The sequence below is a fragment of the Manacus candei genome, unplaced genomic scaffold (genome assembly GCF_025592945.1).
Source record: "Manacus candei isolate 608988 ecotype Guabito, Panama unplaced genomic scaffold, ASM2559294v1 h1tg000047l, whole genome shotgun sequence".
Lineage (NCBI taxonomy): Eukaryota > Metazoa > Chordata > Aves > Passeriformes > Pipridae > Manacus > Manacus candei.
Genome location: NW_026138095.1, coordinates 1,968,795 through 1,989,586, shown reverse-complemented (window position 1 = coordinate 1,989,586; position 20,792 = coordinate 1,968,795). Strand labels below are relative to the sequence as shown.

At 44.0% G+C, this 20,792-nt stretch overlaps 1 long non-coding RNA gene across 1 annotated transcript; it reads left to right on the top strand.

Annotated features, from left to right (window-relative positions):
- Window positions 1–390: 390 nt before the first annotated feature.
- Window positions 391–2,568, top strand: LOC127475710 (uncharacterized). Its single transcript, XR_007906302.1, has 3 exons — window positions 391–687; window positions 2,355–2,391; window positions 2,470–2,568. It is a non-coding gene; the product is annotated as an uncharacterized LOC127475710 (long non-coding RNA).
- Window positions 2,569–20,792: the final 18,224 nt, after the last annotated feature.

The window sequence follows — 20,792 nt, the reverse complement described above, 5'->3', positions numbered from 1 at the left end:
GGGAAACAACAGCCAAGAGCCCTCGAGGAAATGGCAGGGAGATTTATGAATGGCATTCCCATGGCTTCCATGGAGATCAATCCAAGCCCTCTCAGGTCTGTCAGTGTCTGTCTCAGTCGTGTCTCATTATGGAAAATAATTTGCATTTTATGCCAGCATTGCAGAGCCCGCTGGACCCGCTCAGCCCATAAACTCTCTGCTCTCCACCTTGCTGGGATGCAGCAGATGAACTGCCTGGTGGGAGGAAATCACTGTTCCACACAGGTTGTACAGCAAAATTTGGGCTGTAACCAGCTCATATAGCTTCAGGACCCTGTTAAGGCTTTTCTCATAATGAAGAGCAATTCCATCACAAATGGGTTTCAAACACAGCAAAGGAGCTGTGCCCTGGGCAGGGCACGTGCTGATGTGCTTCCCAGGGATGAGAATGAACAATCCTGCCTTGATTTTTGCTTTATATTGCTCTGTGGGTTTAATCAAGGAGCAGGACACCTTTTGTCTCCTGCACCATCCCTCATTTGAGGTGGGATCATGAGCTGCACTGAGCATTTTCTCTGTCCTTTGACTCCAAGTGAGGGAGAGGTGAAGGATTTGGCAGATGTGGAGGGTGCTCAAAACTCGGGTTTATGTTCTGGAGTGATTTTGGACTCAGTCTTAATGGAGGCATGGAAGGAAAAGTCAGAGAAGGTAAATAAGTAAAAGGCAAAAAGCAAGCAAAGAATTTTGGCATGCAAGTGTTATCAGGCCTGGGGATCTAAAGCTGAACAGCATGGAGATTTTTCATGGTCTGCACACATCTCAAGCTGAGACACAAAAAATGAAAGAGATATAGATAAAAAACTTATTATATGTTTTGACAAAATAAGTCTCCATCTAAAATTTCATGTGAAAGTTGGAAGGATTTGAGAAGACAACTCAGAGCCAGCTCAGACATCCCAGAGGAGCAGCAGGCAGGGCCCCACAACTGCAGGTCCTCTGGAGAGAAGGGAATTTGGGCTCAGAAACACCCCAACAAAGAAGGCAAATAATTATCCAAGAGGGAAATGAGAAGAGGAGAACAAAGAAAATAAAAATGATGGTTTTATGTCGACGGGAGAAGCAAAATGTGAAGGGGAGCCTGGGGAGACAGATGGAGTTTCAGAGGGTGAAATGATCCTGCTGGAATAATGTACTTCACGTTATGACTCGACTGCAGAAATTACCAAGTGAGAAAATGTGCAAAAGGCCAGATCACAGGGCAATGAAAGACTCTGAGTTCCATGAATAAATGAATTTTCAAAATGAATGAGTGAAGCCTTACAAAGCTGGAGGGGGGAAGGAGCAAAAGCAGCAAGTGTTTAAAGTAATTTTATCTGTGAATGAATCAAGACAGAAAATCTGAGGAGAGCACTTGCAGACATGAGCTGTCTTAATTTTAGTCATCTCTGTGTGGCTTAAAGGTCAAACACTTGACCTTTAAACATCTAAATGATACACCCAATGTCCCAAAGTAAGAATCCAGATTTTCTCTCCTCCACAAAGAGATGAGTTTCTCTCAACACAGTAAAGAGCTGAAAAATGGAAATTAATAAATAATAAAGGTCCATTTAAAGGAGAATCATGAAACCTTCCTGCATCTCTAACCTGGAAATGGTGAACATCATTAACAATGACAAGCCCAGTTATTTTGGTGGGATGTTTTTTATCTTCTTGTGGGGAGTTTTTTTCAAAGTAGCAACTTTTTGGCAGGCACAGTAATAGTTATTGTCACTGGGAATCCCTCAAATCCACCAAGGCTGCATTAATTGGAATATTGAGTGTCCTCAATGCAGAGCTGTGGGATGTAAAACATTACAAAGAGCTGAAAAGTTAAAGGACTGAAAAGGCAGAAGATGATTTACAAGTTGATAAAAAAAAAAAAAAAAACAAACAAAACTTCAGCAGAGAATTGAAGGTGTGGAATTTCTGTAGTTTGCCAGACAGAAGCTCGAGGCTTGATGATACCATAAAAACTGTCTCTAGACTCTGGAAGTCCACGTGGGAGGGATGATTCTGGGCATTAAGGGTGGGGGATTTGGGAGCAGATTTCTTTTATCATTGTGAACCAGACTTGACAGATTAAAAGCAGTGCAGGTGAACACACTTGTGCTGCCATGGTACAGAAAGGGAGTGAAATATGCAGTAAGAGGGGCTGAAGGAGGGCATAAAACCAACTAATTAAAGCCAAAATTAAGATAAAACTAAGGCATGCTTTGCAGCAGGGAGAAAAATCGATTTTTCAATGGATTCTCCCTCTCTTCAAGCCTCTGATCTAATTTAAGCCCCATCTCAGATGACAGAATTTGGCTAAACCCAATTTATTGGCCTCGTCACAGGCACGAGTGTGTGAAATTCCGTGGCCTGGACATCCAGGTGAGGAGATTCCCAACTCCAGCACAACACCCCTGGTTCCTCCTGGGCTGGAAATGCCCTTTAACACATCATAAATAGAGCTGCAAATCACAGGGAGTGTGTCACCACAGAAAAACCAGGATTGCCCTCGTGCCATGGACCTGTCAGGACCCACCCCACCGAGGCAGGAGGGGGAGAGGGATTTGGGACAGCAAGAAACAGCCACAGACAGCGCTGGAAAAATAAAAAGGTTGACAAAATGTATTAGTCTGAGGTCAAATTTCATTGAATCATTGCTTGATTGCAGACTGTCCCATCTCCAAACACGCAGATGCACTTTGGAAACCACTTTTTAGTGTTTTTCAGTAAGCTGCAATTATTTTTGCAGGGGTTTTGAAACAGGTCCTCGCTGGGATTTTGGTATTTTCCAACGCTGTCTCAGACAGTTCTGGTTTAAAATAAAACCTGGGCAGACTCTGAGACCAAGGGCTGGGTCTCTGGGCTGCAGCAGGCCCAGCTCAGTGGGAGCAGGGTTTAGGCTCAGGTTGCTTTGGTGGAGAATTTGGCTAATTACCAAAAGCAATGGGGTGCAAAGAAAACAAAGAGTGGAAATTGGAAGTTGAGACAGACCTTAGCAAACTCTGGCAGGGGAGGGAGTGACCTTCAGTGCTGGAGCTGCCAAATAAATACATACATAAAAACCAAAGAGAGAAAAACAAAACTAGAAAAGGGCTCTGGTTAATTTGGCACCAAGAGCCTGCAGGTGAAGGTCCCTTCCAAGCCAAGCCATGATCCTGCTGCAGGTCCATCCCAGTCCCACTGGGAACCTCAGCACTGACTGCTGTGGGATGCAGAGGTGGGACACTGAGGTCCAGAGCAGGACCACTCTGGGGCTGGACCTGATTTCCAGGGAGCTTGGGAAGGATTGGAATTTCTCCTCCTTTCTATGCTGATTTGGAAGGAGGAATTCAAACTTTTCCCTGCCAGCTTCAATGTGGAGAATGGAACAAGGGGGGGGGGGTGAACTTTGTTTCAGCTCCCTGGGAATGCCTCACTGCAATATCAGCTTCAAAATAAGGTCAATTCACAGCAATTACACCATCAAAACAGAACATCAAATAGAACATAGAAATAGAACACTTCCCTTTTAGCCCCAAAATTCAGAATTACCCCTGAAAATAACTTCTGCAAACTGAGAGTGAATCTCCCAGCTGTCACAGATTCCAGCTTTACTCAGGCTTCATCTCCCTTATCTCCCTGGAAATGCTGGAAAGGAGAAGTGAGAATGTTAGAGCCACAAAAATAGCCATAAAGATCCTATCTCCACCCACAGATGGGGATGGGAGCTCTTTGCCCTCAGCAGTGATTGTAAATTCAGACTATGAACTGCATCAAATGTCTTGGAGAACCCTAAATAAAGAGGCCACGGAAGTGATGTGTGGGATGGTCAGGAGTTATTTGAGCTGTAGAGAACCTAAAAGAACCCAGGAGCTGAAGGTTCTTTCTGAGCTCCCAGCTCTGAGTGTATTTGGCAGTGGGGACAGTTTGAAAAGCCCTCAGGACGGTGGTTTTTGCACACCCACGTCTCATTTTGCACATGACCTCAGCCCTGCAGTCTGTGGCTTCCCAGAAGCTCACTGACAGCTCCAGGAGCTCCTGCTCAGCTCTCAGATAAATTCTGATTATTTCAGTCCCTCTTCCAAGGCTTTGAACATCCTGTTCAACTCACAGCACAGAAAAAAAACAGCAAAAAAAACCCAACCGAGCAAAACAAACCAAAACAAACCAACAAAAAAAACCCCTAAACCAAAACAAAAAAAAACCCGAACCAAAACAAGAAAAGCAACAAAGAAACAAAAAACAGAAACAAAAAACAGAAACAAAAAACAGAAACAAAAAAAACAGAAACAAAAAACAGAAACAAAAAACAGAAGCAAAAAAAACAAAACAAAATGAAACAAAAAGAAACAAACAAACAAACCAACCCCACCAGATTCAGGCTGTTCCCAGGAGGCTGAATTTTGCTCTGTGTGGCAGGATTTGCCCTGATCCAAGGAGGGGATGTGAGCAAAGGAATTCTTGGAAGCTCTGCTGTTTTACTGCAGATCCACTGTGACAGGACTGAGCAACCAGAGGAGGTTCTTTGGGCTCTCCTGGAATTAGACAATAAAGAGATTCCAGCAGTGGAGCTGCAAATTGTCCATCAGTCCATCCCACATCAGAACATCATCCTAAATTTCCTCCTGCTGTATTTCTGTGTATTACCCAGTCTTAGAAAACAACACTTCAGCTCTGTGTGTGCAAACAGAGGGAGTCTCACCCAATTTTAGGACTGGCTTTGAGTGGGTTTGCCTGTAGGACAAACAGAAGTTGTTAAGAACAACTGACAACTTCCAGGCATTATTTCTTTTTTTATTGGCACCCTGGAGCTTCCACCACAGAGCATCAGATATGCAAACAATAACTGGGGAATTCTTCAAGTCCAGTAATTTATTTAGACTACAAAAAAAACCAGAAGTTTTTCAACTCCTAGCTGGAAGTTAAAAAAAAAAATGTGATAGATTGAGTTACTCCCTCTCTAAGGTTTGTTTGAAACTTATCTCAATCTTCAGGGACAAATTGAGACCTGATTCAAATCTCCTTCACTTTGAACCAGGTTACACAAGGGATGGAGTTGCAGCTTTTAAGGTGGCAAAATTTGGCCAAAAAAAAAAAAAATGTTTGAAAATAAAACCCTTCCCTGCTGCTGCTGCTTGATATCAGATTGTTTCAGCCAGGGATCAAACTGAAGTGCTGGGGTCCAAGGGAAAGTGATATAATCCACCCAGAAAGGTTTTTTCTGCTGTGTTTCATCTCACCTGCCTCAGGCTCCAGTCCAGGAAGGTAACTGAGCCTGTGCTCAGTTTTTGGAAAGTGGGAAAATCAACTAGTGCTCAACAAACTCCCAGATTGCTCAGCCTGCAGTCTGAGCCTGAGCAGCTCTTTAGACTGGGCTCCCACAAAAGCAATAATGCCTGTTTTTTACCAATTTTATTCAAGACTGGATTTACTCCCAACCCCTTTTGGCTGTGGTCAGCTCTCCTTCCCTGGGCTGGGCGTTGCAGCAGCTCCAGTGCCACCTGTCCACGTATCCTGAGTGTTCCAGGTACGGCTCTCCCAGGAAAAACCACCCCCTGTCCTCAGCAAGGTTCATCTCCCACGCCTGGAAAGTGGTTAAAAGGGTTCCTGAACAAACACAGGGCGAGAGGTGGGGTCTGCCAGGGATCAGAGAGCAGCCAAAATCTTTGGTTCTCTATTTTTGGATGTTTTCTCTGAATAAAAGGTTTTTAAATCCTTGGTGAAAAGGTTGCTCCACGAAGCCAACATGTACCAGTGAGGTGAAAAACTCCTTTGCAAAGGCTACTTTATAATTATGGGATTTGAGCTGTGGCATAAGAAATTTCAGATACATTTTGGAAAAAGAAGCAGATGGTTCTATTTAGAGCAAAGTCACCCCCACTTTTTCTCTCTCCTGGGATAGACATGAAAACACCTTTGAAAATTATTTTTTCCCCCCAAAATCTGGTTTCTTCCCCGGGTGCAAGTGTGTTCAAGTGAATGTAATTACAAGTTGCCTTCAACAAGCCAAATATTTGATTTCATAGGAATATGTTTTCTCTCCAGTTGGTGGTAAGTGTGGCTTCTTGCACCAGATGCAGAACATTTTTAAGAGCTGGGCAAAACCAATATGTATTTCTATGTTTGTGTGTGTGCACATATATTCACATTGATATGCAAAGGTAGGACATGACAGGACAAAGGGAATGGCTTTAAGCTGGAAGAGGGTTGATTTAGGTGGGATATTGGGAAGAAATCCTTTCCTGGGAGGGTGGGGAGGCCCTGGCACAGGTTTCCCAGAGAAGCTGTGGCTGCCCCATCACTGGGAGTGTCCAAGGCCAGGTTGGAGCAACCTGGGCTAGTGGAAGGTGTCCCTGTCCATGCCAGGGAGTGGGACTGGATGATCTTTAAGGTCCCTTCCAACCCAAACCATTCCATTATTACACGATTCTATGAAATGTTTAACACAGAAGAGGGGAAAAATATAAAGCTCTTTCCCCTCCTCCTCAAATAATTTGATTTTTGTGGAGCAGAAGGAAAGAATGAACATTTCTGATCACCATAGCACTGCAGCAAAAGGAACTGACCCCACTGATGCCCTGACAGTGGGGATTACACAGATGGGGTTTTACAGGGATTAGTTTTGACCCATGAACTGGACACTCGACCCAACAACCAGCAAACCTCAGGGACTGGGCAACAAAGAAACTTTGAGAGATTCTACTGAGGGCAGTTGTGTCTGGAGGAGCCACAGAATCATGGAATCATGGAATGGTTTGGGTTGGGAGGGACTTTAAAGCTCATCTTGTTCCAACCCCCTGCCGTGGGCAGGGACACCTTCCACCAGAGCAGGTTTCATGATTTAACTCTGGATTCATTTTACAGTCTTCTCTAGAGGTTTCATTAATGCTGTCATCTAAAAGTTGCATTGATAAATGGTCTAATTTAAAGAAAAAACCCATGCAAAGAAATACATATCAGTGCCTTAAGCCAAAGCACTCTTTTTGTTGTGCCTGGTACCAGCTCACTGTGCTTATGTGGGATTATTCTTCCCCAGAAGCTCAGAGGGCAGAGTGTGAGGGCACCTCTAGTCCCTGCTGAAGAGACTCAGGAATGACCTCACCAGCTTTAGAGAGCCAGTAAAAGTTAAAAATATAAAAGTTTTATCTCTGGAAGGTACTTCTACAAATCTGGGGAGGGGTTAACAGCTTTAGCACCAGCAACACATGACTGGACATCAGCACAGGTAATAAAAAGGCTCAAATAATCTCTTTGAAGCACTGACCCTGACTTCCAAAGTGATGGTTCATGAGGGTTCATAACTCCAGAGTTGCAGCTCATCATGTGAAATTCAAGCCATGGATTGCCCTCCATGACACAGACATCTCCCAGATGGAACAAGACACAGCCTATGGAAAACTACTGGCAAGTGAAAGAGGAAAGTGGCCATAATTATGTTTTGGAATCTAGATTTTAGAATAGCATTAAGCCAGGATAACTCTTGATTCACACACTGCTACCTTCCAGCCACATCAGTAGGTTCTCGTTCCAAAACCAATATACCACATTTTTAAATTAAATTGTATGATTCCCTCCCCCCCCATTTTCACAGTTCATGATTCAACAGCAGCTTTAGAAATGAACAGATAATTAAATTTTCACTTTTCAGCCTCGATGCTTTGTTTATTTAAGAAGCCTGATTAAGAAATAAGTAGCCCAGAACTTGGTATCACTCCAGCATCTCGTGATGTTCATCATACCAACCCACATCCAGCCCACCAGGAGCAGCAGGGAGACTCCAGAGAAACACCATCCTGGCATTGAGGAGCACCAATCAAAGAAAATGTTGGTTTGTTTGAATTAGGGAAGGGAAAGCAGAGAAAAATAAACTGCAAACCAAAGTATGTTCCTACTTACGGTCCTTTCCCCTGGATTGAGCAAGAGATCCAGCACAGCCTTAAATCATCAGTTATAAAGATAGGAAAGGCTCACTCAGGCTGGGCTTAGGTGGCCAAAATATCATGAACAACACCAGGGCCATAATCTGGCCCTGCTTGAGGTAAGTAATGAAGGGAAAACTGGTGCTGAAAACATAAACCAACAGAAATAATTCCCTCCTGGAGGAATCATCAGGCCATGTTTAGATAACTCTTTTTCCCCCCATTCCTTTTCCATTGCCACATCATCTGCAACCAGAAGGGAAATTACCAATGCCACGAAATTCTTATTGTCTTTTTCCTGGAGAAAATCAATAAATAGAATCAAATTCTTTCCTCAGCTATAAGAAAATAACATCTTCAGCATCTTCCTTCCCTCTCTCCTTCCAACCTTCAATGTCTCACTGTCTTCTCTATGTAGTCTTGGTTCAAAGATCATTGGGAAAAAGGAAAATGAATGATTTTTTCACTAATTCCCATTGTTATCCCATTAATGTTTAGCCTGAGGAGCACTGAGCTGTGTAAATAATTTTTTGGGCTTCAGTGGGAGAAAATAATAGGGTTCACTAAATTGATGCAAGAGAAAAAGGTTGCAATTATTCAACCAAAATCTGTAACTCAGCTTGCTTAAACAAATAGTCTCACACCCCAAGCCAGCAGCGTTTTTCTGTGTGAGTCTTTATCCCATTACAGGCTGAAAGGAGAACATGAAGGGTGAGAGCAGAAATTATACCCAAAAAGAAACCAGGATATGTTAAATAGTGAGGGTCTGAAGAGATACAAACCCTAATTCCTTAAGGAAAATCCTGTGGAATGAATGACAGCCCACTCTGTGCAGAGGGGCGTTCCTGGCTGTGGGCTGCTGTGAATGGAGGCAGTCAGGAAAAGTGGGCAACTCCAGGAAAATTCAAGGAGTACGGGGAAAAGGCTGAGCCCTGGATGGGAGCCAAATAAACCTTGTTGAGGAAAAATAAATATCTCTGCTGGATGTCATTCAGAGATACTGCCATTAAGCTGGTATTTCCCAGTGAAGCTTGTAATCACAGCCCGAGGCTCCTGCAGGAGCAGAGACCAGTTGTAGCTGCAGAAAACGGGATCTGTGTTCAGGACTGAAAAAGGGATCTAAGGAAACAGCCCAAATTCTGGCTTTTTAAAGTTGTTTCATCCTCAAACCTTCTTCAAACACCGGTGCAGTGTAACGGTTCTATGGTTTCTTTCACCCTGACCCAGGAAATCAGGATGTGACAGGAGCTCCTGACAGGAAAAGCCAACATCAGTTGGGTCACCTGCATCCTTCTCCTCCCACCCCTGAGATGGAGGTGGGCTCAGTCACACACAACTGTTGTTTCCCCTAAAAGATTGAATTCCTCTCTGTGGTGCCCACCTGGGAGGAACAAACCAGGTCCACCCCAGGACACCTCAGAGCTGCTGGGAACGACTGTGCTGGGCCACGTTCACCTCAGAGCATCACAGAGCCACAGGAGGGCCTGGCTGGGAAGGAACTTAAAGATCATCTCATTCCAGTTTGCTGTGGTGGTCAAGGACACCTTCCACCAGCCCAGGTTGCTCCAAGCCCCATCCAACCTGGCCTTGGACACTTCCAGGGATGGGGCAGGCACAGCTTCTCTGGGCAACCTGTGCCAGGGCCTGCCCACCTCCCAGAGGAGAATTCCTTCCCAATATCTAACCTAAACATCCCCTCTTCCAGTCTGAACTGATTCCCCCTTGCCCTGCTACCCCAGGCCCTCATAAACATCTCTCTCCATCTTTTTTGATGGATCCTTCAGGCCCTGGAAGGCCTCAATCAGGTCATCCCAAAGCCTTTTCTCTTCTCCAGGCTGAACAATCCCAATTTTTCAGCCTTTCTTCCTATGGCAGCTGGTGCTGGTCACTGACAGAGCAGTGGAGGATCAGCTGCCCTGGGACAACCTGTGCCACGTCCAGGTGACTGAGCCCAAGAGGTAACACAGGTCACCTCTGAGCTGGGAGTCACCTCTGGACAGAGAGCAGGGAACAGAGAGCATCCACATGTGCCTGAAAGTGTCCCATCACATCAACTGAATACTGAATTTTCCAACACTGAGCATCTGAACCAGCCTGGAAACAAACCTCAGAACTGTGGCTTTTCTGCTGATTTTTCATCTCTCCAAACAAGAATTTCTTTCTTTTCTTTCTTTTCTTTTCTTTTCTTTTCTTTTCTTTTCTTTTCTTTTCTTTTCTTTTCTTTTCTTTTCTTTTCTTTTCTTTTCTTTTCTTTTCTTTTCTTTTCTTTTCTTTTCTTTTCTTTTCTTTTCTTTTCTTTTCTTTTCTTTTCTTTTCTTTTCTTTTTTAATTTTCTTTTTCTTTTTTTCTTTTTTTTTCTTTTTCAAAAGCAAGCAGGATAAAATATCAGGCTGTGCAGAGAGACTGGCTGCTATATTTAACTCAGACAAACACATAACAAATCACTATTCTGCAGAAAGAAGGCACACCTCATAGGCTGTATTTTTTTTTTTCTTGAGCCTTGAACGTTAAGACCACAACCCTCTAAATAATCCTCCAGAAATAAACCAATGAAATGTTCACTCTGACAACAGACACGGTATTATACCTGCAGCTGGTAAATGTTTCCACAGTTCAACCACCTTTCCTTTTCGTTTCCAGTAAAAATTTGCTCCCAGGGGATGGAGTCAGCTCTAGGATTTTAATTACTTTGCTGCAATAAAGGAGAATGGAGAGTTGAAATTTTTTTTAAGGCTACTGGTGTATTCTCATTTTTCCCCTTTCTGGAGAGAGGAGGATTCACAGCAAAGGCAGAAGCCCTTTGGAGAACCGTCCCTGCTGTCCCTGGTGTCCCTCAATCCCTCATTATTTGCTGTTCCCTGCAATCCAGAGCCACAGAACCTTGAGAAATCCATGACAGGACTCAAATTTCAGGAACCAGGAAACTTGGGACTACTTTCCCCATCCCTGGAAGGGTCCAAGGCCAGGCTGGACAGGGCTTGGAGCAACCTGGGCCAGGGGAAGGTGTCCCTGCCCATGGCAGGGGGTGGCACTGGATGATCCTTAAAGTCCCCTCCAACCCAGCCCATCCTGTGATAAATTTAAATCCAGTATTTGACTGTGAAAATACAAGTCAAGAGGATGAACCCCTTCATGAAGGAGATTGCCTTCCACATTGTTTGATATAAATAATTGATATGAAACATTAATCTTGATTTAAATAAAAAACCCTGGGGTGGTTCTCATTCACCCCCTGAGCCTGACTTTTCCTGTATTTCTGTCACGCCTCCAAACTTTAACATTTCCTTTTCTGCCATGAGAACCAGAAACAGATAATACTGGTGTTATTTTTGCTGCTTTTAGCGGGGAGAAGAGGAAATATGTTCACATACATTACCATATATATATATTTATATATACTTATAATGTATCTGTTCATAAAATGTCTGTTCACAGCCACATGAACTCGCTGCCAACTCCAGATACACAGTATTGCAAGTGTTGAAGTATTGAAGTCAGGCTCTGATTTTTGGGATGTATTCCCCCCAAAAGCAAGCTGAATCCCATTTTCCCTGCTCCAGCACATCATACTTTTGCCAGAGGGTGTCATAGGGATCCTTCCTGCTGAAAGCAGCGGGAAAAGAGACAAGAACATGTGCCCAGTAAGGACACAGAGAGCAGGGACTGGAAGCTCCAGAGCTGCTGTGAAATGTTGGAGTGGGAGTGATGGAGCAGAGGAGAAGAAATGAAACAAGGAGAAAATGAATGTTTCCCATTGGGATAAAATCTTTCCACTCATCCGATTATTCCAAGGGGTTTGTGTGGTGGCTCTTCATCCTATTTTACTGGCAGGCCATGGGCAGAGCACTGGCATTTCCAGTGGCCAGGACAAAGTGCCATTAACACAATCCCAGTCCTGGGAGTTGGATTTTTGAGTGGATTATCCAGGAAGAGAAGAAGGGAATGACCAGGGAAATTAAATAGCACAAGAGCCTCAGCTTCCTCTCAATGCCAAATCTCCCTTTTGCACTATATCAACATATATCCAGAGTTCTTCCCCAGCACTTCAGTGGATGTAGTTTTCTTCTGGAATCTCCATGTAAATATATATATATATATATATATATATATATATATATATATATATATATATATATACAAAAATATATGGACATATATATACATGTATATATCATTTCCTATTTCTCTAAAGCTCAAGGCTTAGAAATACCTTAACAATAACCTGCTTTTGATTTCTGCAATAACTCTGATTTATATCAATGCTGGTTTATGACCAGCTCCCCTCTGCCCTCTACTCATAAACTACAACTGTGCTCCCAAATTTGAAATGAAACTCTGGGAGAATAAAATCTGAAAATTGCAGCCTCTCTCTGTCAATATATTACCCCTTGCCCAACTCACAAAATTGTCACTTAAAGCCTTTGCTTCTGCAATTTGAAAATACCTTTTTTTCAATGTTCTTTTTTGGATGTGGTTTGGTATATCAACAGTCAGGAAATGATGATGATTAATCATGGAATCATGGAATGCTTTGGGTTGGGAGGGAACTTAAAGCTCATCTTATTCCAAGTCCCTGCCATGGGCAGGGACACCTTCCACTAGACCAGGTTGCTCAGAGATCCATCCATACCTAAGAACACCTAAGAGCCTGTTCATTCCCTCCCCATTTTGCTATGAACAAGATGGGATCTTTAAGGAATAGTGTTCCAGGGCACTGGGGGGGAGTCAGGAGTCCTGGTTTCCCAGCCTGGGTCAGGCTCCTGTTACAACAGGTTTAGTGGGACCTGGCAGTGTCTGGTTTATGGTTGGACTCGATGACCTTAAAGGTCTTTTCCAGCCTAAATTATCCCATGATTCCAGGCATTGCTGCAGGTTGGCTGCCTGGCATCTCTGAGCCAGAGCCCTGTGGAACTCGATCACCAAACAGGCATTTGGGCTTTTGGCTGTTCCCTTTTGCGGAAACAAATAGTTTAATTTGCTAAGCTCATAATAAGAGTTCTCCTTTTACCCCAGAGAGCCCCCTGATTTTAAAGATAAACTCTGGAAACTCAACCCCTGGTGCTGTGCAATGTCATAATTCCTTGGAGCTTCCAGTCAGGGCAGTGCCACGTTCCCACTCCGTGGTTGTTTATCTGCCAGAGCCACCACTGCTCCTGGGTTATGGACCCTCAGCAAGTGACAGGACCAGGGGAAACAGCCTCAGGTTAAACCAGGGGAGGTTTAAATTGGATGTTAGGGGAAATTTTTTCATGGAAAGGGTTGTCAAGCACTGGAGTGTGGAGTCACCAGCCCTGGAAATGTCCAAAAAATGTGTGGATGTGGCACCTGGGGACATGGTTTGGTGGTGAACATGGTGCTGATGGGTTGATGGCTGGACTTGATGATTTTAGAGATCTTTTTTCTAACCTCAGCAATGCCGTGGCTCACATTTCCCTGCCCATTTTTCTCCTGCATTCCGGGAGGAACAGGAGATCCAGAACTGAGCGCTGGAGAAATAAACACATTTTAATTCCCTGCTCACGTGTCCTGCCTGGCCGAGACACATTTTCTGCTGTAAGATTCACAACGCTCGAGTTCCCAGCTCCTTCACTACCTGTGGTTTGTTATCATGAAAATAATAATTGCACAGGCACAGGCAGTGACCCAGCAAGAGAAGCTGCAGCCCTTAAAGAGACAAAGGGGCTCAGCACCCAGGGGAACATGGAATTCTGCACATATATTTTCCCATCTTGCTGTGGGATGCAGCACATCCCCGGGGAAAGGGGATGATGTTCCTGCAGGTAAGAACGTGCTGGTGCCATCAGAGGCATTTTTAAATGAAATATTAAAGGCCCTGCTTTTAACAGGAGGTTCAGCACAACCCAAACGAAGTCACTGGAAGGGTGATATTGTACAACCCTGAGGTCCCTTCCTGAAGAGGAGCTGTGGGCACTTCAGGGGACCATCAGCTGGAGCAGCTGATCCTGCTTTGTAAGTCCCTGAAGTGTGAAGTCCCAGCATGGCTGCTGTTTTTCGTTTTAATTTCCTTTTGGAAAACAGAGCTCTGGTTAGTGGGGAACCTCCTGCACACACTCACACACAGGGAGTGCAGGAAAGGAGGAAATGATTTAACCCTTTCAAAAAGCTCTGCAATTTCTTTAGTTAAGTAAAGAAAAACAAGCAGAGATGCTTTCTCCTCTAGTTCCTGTGTAAAAATAAACAATAGCCTTGCATAGCTAATAACCAGGTTAGGGCCCCTTGCTAATATCTGCTACAGCTCCTGGAAAATTAGGGGGAAAATCTTTTTTTTTTTTTCCTGATTCCCTTCACTTCAAGCAACTTCTGAATCAGCAGCTCGTGCCCTCTGTAGGGGAAAAAGATAAGGATCGTGTAATTCCATCTGATTTCCCATTTCCAAGCTGTTTCTCTGACATCAGACCACACAGGTACACGGAGACTCGTTATCAGATGGAGCTCACTGATGGTTTCAGGTCAAATTTGATGTTTTCAAGATGGTTGTGCTCCCAAAATGGGGTGAGAAGAGTCAAGATGATACAACAAAGGACGTAGTGATGAAAGTTTCTACCTAAATGATGCCCAAAAGAGGAAAAGTGTTCCCTGCCTGAGCCCTATATTATTTCAAAGAGATTGAGAAAATATATTAGGAATTAAAACCTTTTAAAGATCTTCCCTTATTTTGTTGGAAACCAATAGTTTATGGGATTAATGAGTATCACCAGGAGCATCTTGCTATGGGCACTGGCCAAAAAAACAGCAAAGACAAATTATGACTCCCAACAGAGGGACCTGCAAACAAATAAACAGAATTTGTGGCTGAGATTGATAAGATGAATTTATCTTTGCTTGCAGTTCTCTAAATTATTACTATTAATACAAAGACAGAAAACTGGCCTCTTATGAGGTGTTCTGAAGTCCTGCACATCATTGAATTCCAGGAATATATTTTTTAGAAATGGAACCAGACACATAAATAAAAAACCCTGCTGCTTTTATCATCACATCTGCAGGATCACAGTGCCACTGCAGGCACGAGTTAAGCCAATAATTACCTCAATTTCGTGGGAAAACAGGTAGAGATGTGCTGACAACATCCCCAAGGAGTGCAACAAGTGTCCCACAGTTCTGGAAGCCGAGCTCCATTTGGAGGGATCCTGCTGCTGAAGGACAGGTCTGTTTATTTGGATACAGCAGCAGTGCAGAAAGAAACTAAACTGGTATTTATTTTGCATATGTATACTGCATTTGCTGGCATGAAAGGAGGGCTCTCTGTTTTCCCAGACCAATCAAGGAGAAAATGTTAATGGTCTAAACATCTCCCCCTTCCTGGCTGGCAGCAGCTTTTGAAGCCCAGACCCAACTCTGGCTGAGTCAGACAAGGTTCCCTCTTGTCCCATGGTTTCCTCGAGGTGCAGGAACAAGGGGGCTTGTCTGTGCCCCAAGGAAATCCAAAGCCAGGGGCTCCCACATGCTCCATTTGGAGCTGGTGCCCATCACCGGGAGAGCCTGAAAGGCCCCTTCAGCCTGAGGAGTTAAATGGGGTATATCGAGTAGAAGTGGTTTAGAAATGTTGCATTCAGGGCTTGAGTAGGTGGTGGAAAGTGAGGAACTTAAAGATTAAGGCTTGAAAGGCAAAACTTATGAAGTCTTGCTTTTCAGGTATAAAAAACAAACTGAAGCAAACCTGCACACTCAGCAGGAGTGTGAGCCAGGCTGAACCCAGGAGCTGGGCACCTGAGGATGTTCCATCCCCATGGAAAAACCCTTCCTGCATCCCAGTGGGAGCTACAGGACCACTGCTGGTCCAGGCAGGTCGTGGGGACACAGAACTCACCTTCACAAAGCTCAGGAAGGAGGAAAATGACTGGAACAGAAAATCCACTTTATCGACTCATCAGCTCCATGTGAAGAGGTCAAAACACCAGATCCCATCCAATCCTCCTTGTTTTGTTTGTTTTCTCCAAACTGTGCAGTCACTCTCCAAAATATCACCTCAGTAACCTGTATATAAAATACACCATCTTTGTAGGTGACTGGAAAAATGAGGGACAAGCTTCCACTGAGAGTTTCTACCTTGGCTTAAGGTCTAAACCCTTTTGGTGGAACCCAGATCAGTACCTGGAGTAAAAAATACACTGAGTTTAGGGACAAAGATCAGAAATCCTGGGCTGCAGATACAAGATTTGCAGTTCAAGCTGGGCTGCTCTCAAGATTAAATAGTAGAAATAAATATTTCTGAGTTTGTGATAGGGATTAAAATTCGGGAGCTCAACTATCAGACTTTTTCCTGTGTCTCTAATCCCTGTGAGAGTATAAACTACTTTAGAACAGCATTAATGGTATATTTAAGGTATCAATGTGAATGGTATATTTAAGGTATCAGTGTGTGTGCTATCAGTCTAATCCTTAGGAGGTTAAAAGACTGCTTTTCCCAGGTTTATTATAGATAAAAAGTTTATGTATCTACCAAAAATAGTGCAATTAAAGTGAGGAAATTAAAGAGGATGTCAAACAATGCTGCAAGAAAGTCTCAGAGTATTTTACCCAGGCCAAAGCAGTGAGGGCCAAGATTGGTCCCAGCTGGAGCTGGTTGAGGGCCAGGTGAGAGCCCAGGTGTGAGGAATTGTGCTGCAAAGGGAACCCCCATAAAACCTGCTCAGGGCTGTCCCTGCTCCTTCTTTCTTGGGAGCTGCTCGTGGGGAAATCTCTGCTCTACACCAGGGTCAAGTTAAGCCTGGTCTGCCCAAGCCAAGCCTGGAGTTTGTCCCTGGGACCTCTTGGCACCCAAGTGAGAAGGGAAGACTTCAGGTAAGTCCTGGATTAAATTCACTTTGAGGGGATTGATGTATCCAGATTTACAGTGGCTTTGGTGCTGAGGTTGTTTCCTGCTAAAATGACCAGAGCTGTGGATGTGATTTGGATGTTTGGAGCTGAGGAAGCTTCTAAACCAAGAGTGAGAGGAAGAGGCTGTAAGAGGAGGAACAGGAAAGAAAAAGGACTAAAGAGTTTATTTCTTGTGGTGCTATATGAAGAGTTTTTTTATTCCTGGCTGGTTTGCTGGCAGAATTTCTTTCTGAAATTGTCTTTGTAGGAAAAGAACACTTGAATCTGGGTAGAAACACTTGTTCTTGCTGTTCTCCTCCTGCAGTTCTGCTCCTTAAAGTGCTCTGAAGTGATTTTTTTTTTTTTTTAGTGAAATTGTGTCAGTCCTTTTTTTTTAATTGATCCTGTAATGATGCTGCTGGAACATCTCCTGTCCTTGTTTTTTAATTGATCCTGTAATGATGCTGCTGGAATATCTCCTGTCCTTGTTTTTTAATTGATCCTGTAATGATGCTACTGGAACATCTCTTGTCTTTTGCCTCTTGTGGGTCTGTTTGTGAGACTGGAGAATGCTGTGGGTATAGGAAAGTGGAAAAATTATAAGAATTCAACAACTCCCTTGGAAAGTTTGTCTCAGTTGTTTCTTGCTTTTACTCAAGGCATTTGTGTGGTGCAGGGAGGAGCTGTGCATCCCCTGGGATCCCTGCAGGGAGGAGCTGTGCATCCCCTGGGATCCCTGCAGGGAGGAGCTGTGCATCCCCTGGGATCCCTGCTCTGCTCACCAGGGATTTGCTCCACCATGGCAGTGAAACCTGGGGGAGCATCCTGTCCTCTGGGAGTGGCAGAAAGCAGAACCCCAAAGCTGCTCCAGCTTCCTAAATCTGGATGAAGTGGGGACTAGAGTGGTGGGCAGGAAGTCAGGAGCCTGGTGAAGCCTGTTGAGGTGGAAAAAATGAAGTAATCCAGCACAGTGGGCTATTCAGGACTGCAAAAAGTGGGAAAGGCAGAAAGGCCAGGGAGGCTGAGACAGGGAGATTGAAATTCAGATGGAGCTCAGGGGTCTCTGGGCAGCAGCTGTAGATCATGTCTGGCGAAGCAAGTGTTTATTTGGACAATAATAGCCTTGAAGCCTCCTGATAAAACCATCTCCTTGCACTTCAATCTATAATAGTGCCAAAGGTTTCCTTAAGTATTCCCTTCTACCGGGATGTAAACCCACCCCTGCTCCTGTGCTTGTGTGGAGAGGGGAAGGGGGGCATGGAAAGGGTTTCCCTCAGAGTGGGCAGGCAGATAAAAAAGGGGCAAAAACAACAACAACAAAAAAAGGAAGGGTCAGTCCTTTGTTACTTTTTTTTTTTTTAATCCACATCTTTAATTATTTCCTTGGAAAAACAAACTGAGCAATGGATCCTGGGCTTCTGAGGAAACAACAGAGGAAGCAGGCTGTTTTCCAAAGCCCCCTTGCCATGTGGCTGCTGCTGTGTGCCTTTTGTCTCCCTGGTTTCCTGAACATGGATGGAAAGCGTGTCCCTTTCATAATCCACCCTCGCTCCCGTGCCTCCCTCCCTCTCCCTTTGTACAGTCGATGGGAGAAAGGAACCAGCTGCAAAAAAAAAAAAAAAAAAAAGCCTTTTCATGTCTCTCGTGCTCCCTGACCCCCCTTCAACACCTCCGGGTGGCCACTGGGATTTTGGTGATTTCTAATGTTACTTCGTGGCAATCTCCTCCCTCTGCTGAGCTCGGAGGAACAGCTGGAGACAGAATTTTAGCACAGTTTTTGGGGAGAATAAAGAATTCTGATCCATTTTTTTTTTTCTCCTCCGCTAAGCAATCCAACTCGGGTTTCCCAAAGGAGGAGAACGTGGAAGCTGGTGTTGAATTTAAGACAGAAATGAATGACAACGAGTCTGGCTTTAAAATCCAGGATTAAATTCAAATATGGAGATTACTGAAACACGTGGGTGAATATTAAGAGCAAGTTCCACACTGTACTTAACTAAACTACTGGGTACCTTCAGTTCCTTGAAGCAGTGGTGGAAAAAAAAAAACAAAACCCAAGGTAATCCCAATTATCCTGATCTCATGGAGAGGGGGGAAAACACGAAGGAAATCAAGGGATTGGGTGCCAGGGAAGTGATTCTGTTCTGTGATTTACCTCTTAAGTTAGGATGCCACTGGAAAAGAGCAGAAAATGCTGGTCTGGGGAGGAATTGGAGAGAATGAAGAAAGCTAATTATTAGAGTGATGGTACAGACTTTCCTGTGCTTGCCAACTGTCCTTCAGCCTTTATTAGACTTTTTTTCTTTTACATTCCTAGCAGGAGTGTTTATGGAAAAAAGTGAAATGCTTCTTAATGCCTTTATGTGAAAATGCTGCTGCTTTTTTATTAAAGCTCCCAATCTCAGTCACACTGTCTTGAGAGATGAATATAATATTTTTTATATATTTATTTTTAGATATATCTATTTCTATAGGGGTTTAAACCTAGAATATGGTACTTGTGTATTTTGACATCAAGAAGATAAAAATTCACTCTGTAACCTCTTTCCAAGACCAATAATCTCTATTCAGCTGAAACATCTGCTCTTGACCTGAAGGCAGCAAGACCTTGAGAACTCACTGTTTCCTCTGCAGTTCCATTTGTTAATCTCTCTTATCTTTCCCTCCAAAATTTAAGTTTATTTAGCAACTGGTGCCTTCCTTTCCTGAAGGTATTTTGGTGGTGTTATGGTGCTACTTCAGTCCCCCCTGACAAACTCGAGCAGGTCTCTAAGAGGTTGTTTCTCAGGGTTTCAGGATTTTATTTTTATTTTTGCACCTCTTTCTTGCACCCTCTGCAGCCTTTTTTTTTTTTTTTTTTCCCCCAACACATCTGTTTTAAAATCTCCATCCCAGAATGGGATCAATCTCCCCAACACTCACCAGGAATGTAGATCATAAAAAAGACAGAGGCCACATTGCAGGCGAGCCGTCAGCACCCTGACTGACCAATATATAACATCTCAGCCCGAGCTGCAGGGACCTGGGCTGGCTTGGGGGGCTTTTATGAGCTGTTGCTGAGGAAATGGACCTCCCCAAATAAAAGCTGTGGTCACTGATTGTCTGTGTTCAGAAAATATCACTGAGGTTGTTGTGAATATGCACTTAAAGGCAGGAGTTAAGGATAAAAATGGCAAAATGGGAGGATAGCCTTAAATCTTGCTGCTTTGCCTCTACAAGCTGCTGCTTTATCATGTATTTTTTTTTCTGGATGGGGAGCTCAGAATTGTCCAAGGCCTTTAGGGATGGTGGGTTTGGTGCAGGTTTGGTTTGTGGGTGTTTGGCATTTTGGGTTTGGCCCCTGGGCTGGGTGGGCAGAGTGGGAGCATTTCTGGTGTCCTTTGTTCAGGAACTCACCAACCTGGGGCTGGGCAGTGCCAGGGGGGTTGGTGTTTGGTCTGGGGAGGTGGGACTTGGCCTTTTCTTCCCTTTCCAAGGACTTTCCTTCCCATTCCCTGGGACTGGTGGAACCACAAATGACCAAAGTTCCAGGTGGTGGTTCCATGGACACCCAGGGATTTGACTGCATCCAGTGGGCAGGAGGTTTCTGCCTCCTTGGAAACATTCCCCTCATGTGTCTCTGTAGGTAGTGCACAAATGTACTCAGAGAACCACCAAGCTGAGCAAAGACTGGTAACATTCCACATTTCTCCCACTGGGGCATTTCCCTTTCCATTTTTGTCGCTGACAAAACCACTTTCATCTGGAAGGAGGAGAATGTCCTTCCCTTGTCCAACCATCTGCTGCTCTGTGTCAAATTAGAGACTAAATCTGAAATAAATATGGGGAGTAATTGTCCATTTCTCACGGTGCTGATCACATTGAGGGGCTGTAATTCCTCCTGCAAACATCAGGCTCCTGGCTCTGAATGGCACAATATTTGGGTTGCTTTTATATCCATCTGTACAATGCTTCTAAAACCCATTTTGTTATGAGTATCACGGAAATAAAAGATCAAATTAGCTACTGAGTACAATCAATATGAGAGAACACAATTTAAATGAAAGGATTCAACTCTATTAGGCC